Here is a 9,833-nt window from a genome sequence, read left to right on the forward strand (position 1 = left end):
TTAATGAAACTGCAGTACATGGCAGTATTTTGTAATAGACAAGTGAAAAAGGTTCACTTTTTGACCTCCGACTCATTTTTGACCGTAATCAATACTCTACTGCCAAACTGGCTTTCATCCTTCAGAAATGTTTTCATATCTCTTCCTACAGCTGCCAGATTAATACTCATGAACCTGTTTCTGGTCTATAGCACAGCCAGGAAACCTGCACCTCCATCCAACCACATGCCTCTGGCCAGGCCACTGCGGTCATCAGTGTGTTTTCCCCATCCTTGTGGAAATACTGCAAAGCTAGATTTAATTAGGTTGAGAATAAAATGAATTTTATACAGTATAAATCTGCATTCAATTTATTTGTAAAGGCTAAATTATCAGCCCTAAAATTATATAGAGAGAATACTTTTTCAACACATAAATGAACATAATAGTTTATTTATAATGACTCATTTTGTGCCATGATAACAATACACTCAAAAGGGATTAGTTACTTAAAGTGAGTAAACCAGTTGCATTAAAAGCAAAAAGTTGAATACAAAAAGATAATGTAGTTAAACCCATTGTAACTTGAAACTTTTACCTTGACTTATTTTTTATAATTATGCTAATTGTAATTACTTTTTAAAGTCATCTAATCCCTTTTTACAGTGTCCGACTATTTTAGCACATCTGTTTTCAAATAATTACTATAAATGTTACAATATTACATATTTGGTGCTTTACTAAGTCTAAAAAAAATCTACAATTAAAGCCTGTATTGAATATAGAAGACACACAGTAGTCTGCAATAAAAAAAAAATGATGTCTGCAAAATTGTTGCAAACAATTTATATGTGTTGAATTTAAACAAACAAATTAAATAAAAAAATTAAACAAATTAAAAAAGTAACGTTCAAATTTAATTTGTTTGTTTAAATTCAGCTCAAAAAATTGTTTACAACCATTTAACTTAATCCAAGGAATCATCTTTGAATGTTTTTTTTTTTTTTTAAATGTTCTTCTGTTCCCTTTGACCAAATGCTTGACCATGTTTTGACTGTTTTAAATAATGACTGTAAAAATTTTAAACAATGGTTTACAGACACACACACACACACACACACACACACACACACACACACACACACACACACACACACACACACACATACACACAGCATTGTTGTTCTACAAAATAATCTTCAAACATAATCCTGTTGCACTACTACTCTTGATTTTGGTTTTACTGTCAAAAAAAAAAGAAAAAAAAAGAAAACATGTTACATGAGAATCTGAAATATTTTATGGCATAGTTCAAAACAGAAAGATGTTTCAGTATTCAAAAATGTTTTAATTTGAACATTTTTCAAAAATAAATTAGTCATACACTTCATATTTTCAGATTTTTTGTAGTTTATGTATTAATTTCAGTACTTTTACCATAAACTGACATAGCTATTTACCATTTTGTAAAGGCATTGAGTGTGTTAACTAGTGACATTAGGAGTTAAAAATGCAGTCCAATTATGTATTTATTTATTTATTTTCTTAGTGGGGTAGTAAAAGTACTTGCGAAATATAAAAAAAAATTATAAATTCAGAGGAGGGCTAATAATTTTGACTTTAACTGGACATATAGGTATGTGTGTATTTTATTTAGTTTTTTATTCTTTGCTTGGGACCAGTAGGTCAGTCAATGCCGTTTTGTCCACTATTAGTCAACCATCTTTCTACAAACTGACATGCCCGATCTCCCAAACTTCAAATGTATTAACAGCAAAATATCTAACGTTCACACATATGCTTATGTTTCTACTCTCCATATTCGCATGTGTTTCAACGGAAAACCAAAGTCTGCTTTGACCGCACGTTCACCCATGGCAAAATCACCCTAATGCGTTTCAAAATACGCCTTGATCTGCGGTTCTTAGTGGTATTGTGTTTCCGTCGGTGTTTTTTGGCTCAATTTTTTTGGGTTCTTGATTTATATCTTTTTGTACCTATCAACTGACACGACACATTATATATATAACCTCTGGTCCTTCCACTCTTTCCACCAATAACAGTGATGCTGTGAGTGACGGCTGTTTTGGCTTCTGTATCAGAGTCTGAAATGTGTTGGAGATTCTTCTTCATCAGGCTTCATCAAAACAGCTTGTTGCACGCTGGAGCGAGGCTTATTTGAGTTGGCAGGCTGATGGCAGCAAGCAGAAGAAGAAGAAAAAAACATGTACAACTTCCCGTTTCTACTGAATTATATCCAGCTCGCTGCTGCTAGGTATTGAAATTCTGTCAGTAAGCTGCTCGCTGCTTTCTGTATGAGCATGTTCTGCTCTGCCTCAAAGTCCACACGCAGGTCAACCTGTTCACACTTTACTCCGTTTTCCTTGTTCTTTTCGTCTTTAACTATTTTCTCATTAATCTCCCTTTCTTTCCGCTTCATTCTTTACTTTTGTTTCTCGTTCCCTGTTTTATTTCTTTCACTCGCTCACTCTGTGATCTGGAAAGAGCCTTTCAGCAAGTTTGCTGTTTTCAGAGCCAGCCACACAGCTAGATTTGCACCGAAGCAAAATGGACAATTAACTTTCTATTTAATCATAAATAATATAATATTCTTGCATTGGACGTATTCAGTAATGAGCCGTGCTGTTTTGCGCTGGAGTTATATGTATATTTTTAATCTTATCGTGGCAGTATAGTCTTTCTGCAGTTCATTTCAGATGCTTGAAGAAAATGATTCTGTTCAGATGGTGGTTCAACAGTATTTCTCAAGCGTGTGATACAAAGTTAATGTACCAGTGCACATAATAGATTTAGACTTTTAAAATGGAGTTGGGAAGTCTCAGAGGATTCTCTGCAAGCTCTAAACTTGGTACACTGCACCACATATAAATGTGTGTTTTTAAAGGTATTTTAGATGTTGTGCCTATCATATGTATGAACAATTTCTATAAACACAGGTGCAGAACACACAAGTAGCTTTTTAGATTATTTGTTGCATGTAAGTGATTTTTTTTAAGAGCCCTTATTAAATATTAAAAAAGGTAATATTTTGGCTTTTGGTCTCTCCAACAACTGTCTGATATGCATGCAAAGTCATAAAACTCTTCCATTGTCTTATAATATGCTTTTATTTTTACCTAATTATCCCAACGACTCCCATATGATTTTTTTCAGTGATTAATTTTTTCCCAAACCACTCCTTAGCGCGATGCTAATCTGTGCTGATTGGTCCGATGACCCAGTCTGTCGCAATTGGTCAATTGCATTCAGCACGAGACTCGCTCAGCAGAGAATCGCTCACCACAGCTTATCAACAATTTTGAAGTAATCAGAGTGCATAGTGTATGTGTGAGCCCAATGTAGGACTGCATTAAAGCATGCAGTTTAACACCAGCATATTACTTTATTCTTAAGCATGAAACACGTTCAGTATTATATTACATAAAGGCAAAAGCTGAACTATTTTAAAACTTGACTGCCACACGTGTGTAGGAACAGCTGACAGTGGTCATAGCAATGACAAACAGCAGAGGATTGCAAGGTCGGGAATGCATATTAAATGCGCAAAGAAAGCAGCATGCTCCGCATTTTCAATTTGCAAACAAGAAACAAAACTCAATTAAATATTTTGCAAGCTAGAGAAAACAAGGAGGCAGCCGTTTTAATCGCTCTTACTTACACTTGTGAAATGGAGGTAGAAACTGGTTCATAAATTGTGTACTGTAAAGTTCCTGTCTAGCTCTGACAAAGTCCCATACATCTTCTCATCCTTCCTTTAACAAATGGCTCATGAATCTTCTGTTGTTGGCATGTAGACTGCCTAAGCACTTGTCAGAAAAATGATGGGAAAACAGTACAAGGCTGGGGCTATAATGCTGAGGCTATTTTTGCAAAAGTAAACTTCAACCACTGACTCTTCACAGCCTCATCTTTGGGTAGGGAAAATAATACTAACTTTCCCTCACACTTCAGAGCACAGCGTCTTTGCGTCATGATTCAACCAGGATTTTTTATTTTTTTTGCTATGGTGTGAATTTTTTCGGGTCTGCATGCACAACAAACGGGCGGGGCTTGAGTTCTGTATAAATGTCACGCTGACATGGCTAAAGATCTGTTACCCCGATGATTCATTTTAATCACTCCGAGTCGGCTCTTTTGTAGATGAATCAATAGTTTTAAACATGGCGCACTTTCAAATTTAAACCGTAGCTGGATATTTCACTTAACTTAAAGCTTTGTTACACACTACATGGAAGGTAAATTTCTGTCTAGGGGCTCTTTAAAATATTATAGCCAAGGAATTTATTTGTCCATAAAATGTGTTATTTCTCCCTAAAACGGGTTGTTCTGAAAGAAAAGTCATGTTTAGATTCATATATAAAATATTTAGCTTGATCACATTAATTGTTAATTAAAGAGCCGCTATTATGGGTTTTTGAAAATGACCTTCCATGTAGTGTGTAAAAGCTCAGTGAATGAATACATCCAACATCCAGGTTTAAATCTGAAAGTGCACTATGTTTAACACTATTGATTTTTCAAGAAAATAGTCGACTCATAGTTGAATGAATGATTAGTTTTTAGTTCAGATCTTTTGCCTGTTCGTTTGCGTTGTCGATATGAGATATCTCCAAATATGAAGTGCCGGATCCGGTAAAACAGGAATGCACACTTCTTATCAAACACTAGTAAAGCTCAGGGGATCATATAATTAATTGTGATGGAAAAATTACTATCACTGAGAGATCGCTAGATATGTGGATTTGGGCAATAAAGGGTTAAAGTTTATTTTCACAGCAATACCACAATATACCATGTGCTGTGTTTGTCCCTTGTGTTTTTCTGATGACTTGTAGTCGAAAAAGTTGTTGGTTATAGTTCAAGGTCCAACAACACAAGTAAACAGCATAAATAAACAATGAAAATGCAAAACATGAATCACAAAATACGTAAAATTGTTTATTTATGCATATTTTACAGTGTAGGATGACATTAAAGCTACATTCACTTTTATTTGGTTGATTTTGGTACATAAATTACCTCTGATCGTTTTACATATGGCTTAATGTTATGCCTCGACAGAAACAAAATCTGTCTGGCAACAGCAACGCATCCACAAAATAAATGAAATATCATCTGGAGTGAGAATGTTCAAGAATAAATTATATAAATGGTTGTAGGTTTGCTGAAGGCTACATCACACTGTTCTGGGGAATTCTCCATGGCACGTTGCCTAGTGATGTTCAGTCTCTACTGTCTTATATTTGGTATGATAAATCTGACCTCATAAAAATGAATTTATTGTGGATTAGCTCCAAAACAGACTGAGAAAGCTCAGCAAATCATGATACAGATGCTTGTTTTTTTAAGGACAGTAGCACAGGTCTTGTGATGTAGTACAATTACTGTATAATGAAAAACTGAAAGAAATGTATTTTGGGTTCTTTTTCACTCTCCAAAAATTTCTCTTTCCCAAAAAAAAAAAAAAAAGAGAATGACCTTGATTAGTTTGTCCTATTCTTACCAGGAAACCTGCAACCTGTTTGATTGTTAGTTATTTAAAGGTGAGGTAGGTGATCTGCCAAAATGCTTACATTAGCATCCCTCCTGTCCAAAACCACACTTCCTTAAGTCATGAACGCGCACAGAATAGATGATGATAGACAACCTTATTTAACACTAGATCATGTCATTAACCAGTTAGAAAACTCTATGGAGACTATGGAAATTATTCAAAGTCAATGAAATAGTGCTAATGTTGTTTTGAAGTCAGACCTACACACTATTTCAGACTGAATATTCAAAGTATTGTTAGAGTGGGAGCGTTTCACAAGCTGTCACTGTTCAAACACAAACAAATGTGCGAATATAAGTCAAACTTCACCTCAGTAAAGCTGGTTAGGCAGATAAGCACTATTTACTTGTTTTTTTATTAAACTAAATAATTTTTTTTAAAGCCTCTTCATTTTCAATTTTGCTCACTGATCCTCATACATCGCTTGTTTTCATCTTCTTTTACACTTAAACAAGTATATGAATACTCAGGTCTATTTAACCAACTATATTATTGATGGTGTAAAAGGTACGACATGAACTCGAAAATAGTCAATCTTTCGCCGGATGTTTTCACTGGCTGAAGAACACCTACGTACATAAAAACACATTCATAAACAAGAACACAATTTACATAAGCTATGTGTGACTAAAATAGTTTTAAAACATACCTGTCTTAAAGTAATACTTCAACCATGATTTCACCCTTCAGATTGTTGTTTTGAACTGTATAACGTCATTTCCCTCCAGCGTACAAAAGTCATTCTGACATTGATTCAGGATTTAGGAAAGTTCTGATTCTGCATTTGTGGCAGAAGCCCTTTCAGAAACAATCTTTTTTTTCCCTGGACACAAGGCCACGTTGGTCTTTCAGAAAATAGGTCATGTTGATCCTCAGATTGTCAGCTATCACTCACTCACTCACTGTCCATGCTTCACATGTATGCGCAAATGATAGATCTGTCTGTTTGAAGAGGGTGCGCAGAATAATAATAATAATATAATAATAATGGATGATTTTTAATTGGATGAACATTTTTTAGTATCATGCCTTACCCAGAATATAAAAATACAAATAAACATACTTAGATCATTTACTTTAATTATTACGATCAGAATGTGAAGAGACTTTTAACCAGCACAAAAAAATAAAAATTTCTAAAGACAATATCCTACTGTACCTTTACCTAAATAATTAGCCTCTTCTGTTTTTTCCTTCCTCTCCATTTATCCTTTTATGTTTATTTTCTTCATTACATTATGTTATTGTGTTTGGAATCAGGGATAATTAAATTAAAAATTTTAAATAATTTAAATAAATGTAAAAAATATAATATATATATATATATATATATATATATATATATATATATATATATATATATATATATATATATATATATATATATATTTGAACAGTATAATAAGCTAATTTGCATATCTGCAGTGCTACAAAACTATTCCCCTGAAGTAAATGATTATATTGGTTATTATATGGTTGCACTTTACTATAAGGTTTCATTAATTAATGCATTTACTATTATGAACTAATACAGCATTTGTACAGCATTTATTAATTATAGTTCAACATTTACTAATGTATTATTATCATGCAAATTCATGCTTGTTAACATTAGTTAATGCACTGTGAGTCAAAAAACCAACGGACAACTGTAATTTCATAAACAATAGCGTTAACTAACATAAACAAATACTGTAATTAATATATTTTTGTTCATGTTTGTAAATTCATTAACTAACACAAACAAATGCAACTTAAATTTGTGTGTGTGTGTGCGTGCATGCGTGCTTGTGTGTGTATTTGTATATTTATTTTTACATAGTCTGCATTTTTCTGAAATTGTACAGTACATTTGAGAAAGGAATTATGAAATACATTTTGGATTTATAAAAGCAGTTCACATAAACCAGCTTGTTTATAGTTCTATCCTTCAAACGGGAGTTAAAGGACTAAACTCTTTCCCTAAATTAAATGGTTATGCTGATTATGTTTTTAAAATATTTATTTATAGTTTGGATATTTTTAATTTATAATAATTGAACAGAATCAAGCCTATTGGATGTGTGTTTGCATTTGTTTGTTTATTTTGTTGCATGAGGGAAGTTGAAATTTGGCACACAGTTTCTTTGGTGCAAGTAGTGCAAATCTTAAAGCCAAATTTCACCAGTTTTAGGAAATGAGGGGGGCGCTATAACTTAAGAAAAAAAAAAAAATCTCTGAACTGAGATCAAATAACTTGATCCACAAAAATTGTATCCACATGATCTGTCCTTTCAGACTTTTGCTATTGCGGCCCCGTCTGCTTGGACACGAGTTGTTGCCACTTGTGGAAATATTTTAGAAGTAATTGCACAGATGTTGGCAAACGAGTACATATTAATACTGTCAGTAAGGTCTCAGATGGTGTGCGGTTTAGCCACAGCTACCAGCACACAAAAACCACACATAACAGGCCACTATAAATCCCCTTTACGTAGACACACACACGCCACAAAGCCACGGCAAAGGAAAACTTTAGCTAGTCGCCTGCTGCTCTCTTTCTCTTTTTCTCTGTAGAACTATACACTATAGCCCTTTGGATGGCAGTTGTTTGTCATGGGGACCTAAAAGGTCCTTATAGCTTATCAGAAAGTGAAAAGAAAAACTTAAAACATTTGCAGTGGATGTTTGAGTTTGTAATGAGGTTAAATATTTAATTTACAAGATTTCTAGAATTAATAAAACTCAGTTAATGTAGACTAATGGACATGTTGGTTTGAAATTTTGGATGCAATTTTAAATACATAGGAATTATAAGGAAAGGATCTAACGCAAACTCTCAAAATAAAATGGTTCATATGGTATTGCAAATAATGTACTGTAATAATATATATATATAGAAAAATCTATAAAAAAACAGAAAATGTACTGAAAGTTTTTTACAAGGTTTCTATAACATAATTAAACACCAACCCAGACAATGTATCACTTTAAAATATTAAAAATGTTAAAAAAAGTCATCTTTTCAAACTTTTTAAGGTTAGAAGTTGTCGGAAGATCAAAGACCCATAATGCAAATTAAAAGCAATTTTTTATTTTTTTTTCAAAAAACATGAATCACAAAATGCGGACAACTGCTAATTTATGGATATTTTTTACAGTGCAGGTAGTGAGAGAAAAAGACAGAAGTTTTTTTTTTTTTATTCGGACAGGAATAAAATCTCCAGCCATCTTGAAAAAAAAAAAAAACATCCAAATAGGATGTTTATAGCCAAATATGATTATTTTTAATGTTTGTATTGCACAATGATTGCTACAGTAAAGTACTTGAAAGTCAGTTAAATTACAAATATATTACTAGAAATTGACTTTGGTTTAAGTAAAAGTCACTGTTTTGAATATCACTTGAGTAAAAGTTTTAAAGAATCTGATATTTATCATTTTTAGCTTAACTTAAATTTTTACTATTAAATAAGGAAAGTAGAAGTACATGTAAATGCTGTAAATAAAATAAAAGCTTAATCTTTTTTAATATAACAATGTCAAAAGCCAATAAATATTTACATTTGTTTTGTTTCAGCGTGTAGCATTATTCTGCTCAGTTTTTACACTCAAAAAAAAAAAAACCTTGGATTAACTGAATTTAATTGAGGGCAGGATTTCCATCCAATAAGTTTGTTTTGCACCAACTAAATAAAACAATTTACACAATTAAATGCAATTGACTTGGTCCAACATGATTTTATCAAATAAAAGTTTAAATACTTTGTATTTTTATTTAACTTAAACTCAAATGACTGATAATATCATGTATGTTCATTATGTGTTGTACCTTTCGAAGTCTTTTTGTTTTATTTGAAGTTATCCAAAATAAACTAAAATAGCCATTTTTAAGCATATTTCATGAGTTACATATACAATAAATTACGACTGATCTCAGAACTCAGAAGACAGTTATTGCTGACTGAGCAAAGCCATAAACTGCATTTTTGCTAATTAAGCTGCAAACACCTAAAGGATGGCTGCTTCTAAAAGGTGGTCATCTCAAAACATTTTAAAAAACGCATTACATGAAACTCTTCTAAACCTCCAAACTAAAATGAAGAATAAACTTTAACAAGTCTTTCTATTAACTTTAAACACTTAAGATTACTTGTTTTGTCAACATTTTCCTTTCTTAATACATCCCACGCAAAGCATGTTGGGAACTACAAAAGCCCATAACCAGGTAGTTGGACCAACACAATTCCTTCAAGTTATCCCAATCCAAAACTCTTAAGTTAACTTAATGATTACAAAT

General features: G+C 32.6%; 1 protein-coding gene and 1 long non-coding RNA gene across 3 annotated transcripts in view; one reads left to right on the top strand and one right to left on the bottom strand.

The window, feature by feature from the left end:
* Positions 1 to 9,833, bottom strand: part of LOC147843513 (uncharacterized) — a 721,012-nt gene that overhangs the window by 320,445 nt on the left and 390,734 nt on the right. The gene's annotated exons all lie outside the window — the stretch shown is intronic.
* The window catches only part of stx8 (syntaxin 8), a 106,138-nt gene that overhangs the window by 82,785 nt on the left and 13,520 nt on the right, over positions 1 to 9,833 (top strand).

Source organism: Danio rerio, chromosome 6, assembly GCF_052040795.2.
Source record: "Danio rerio strain M-AB ecotype USA chromosome 6, GRCz13ab, whole genome shotgun sequence".
Lineage (NCBI taxonomy): Eukaryota > Metazoa > Chordata > Actinopteri > Cypriniformes > Danionidae > Danio > Danio rerio.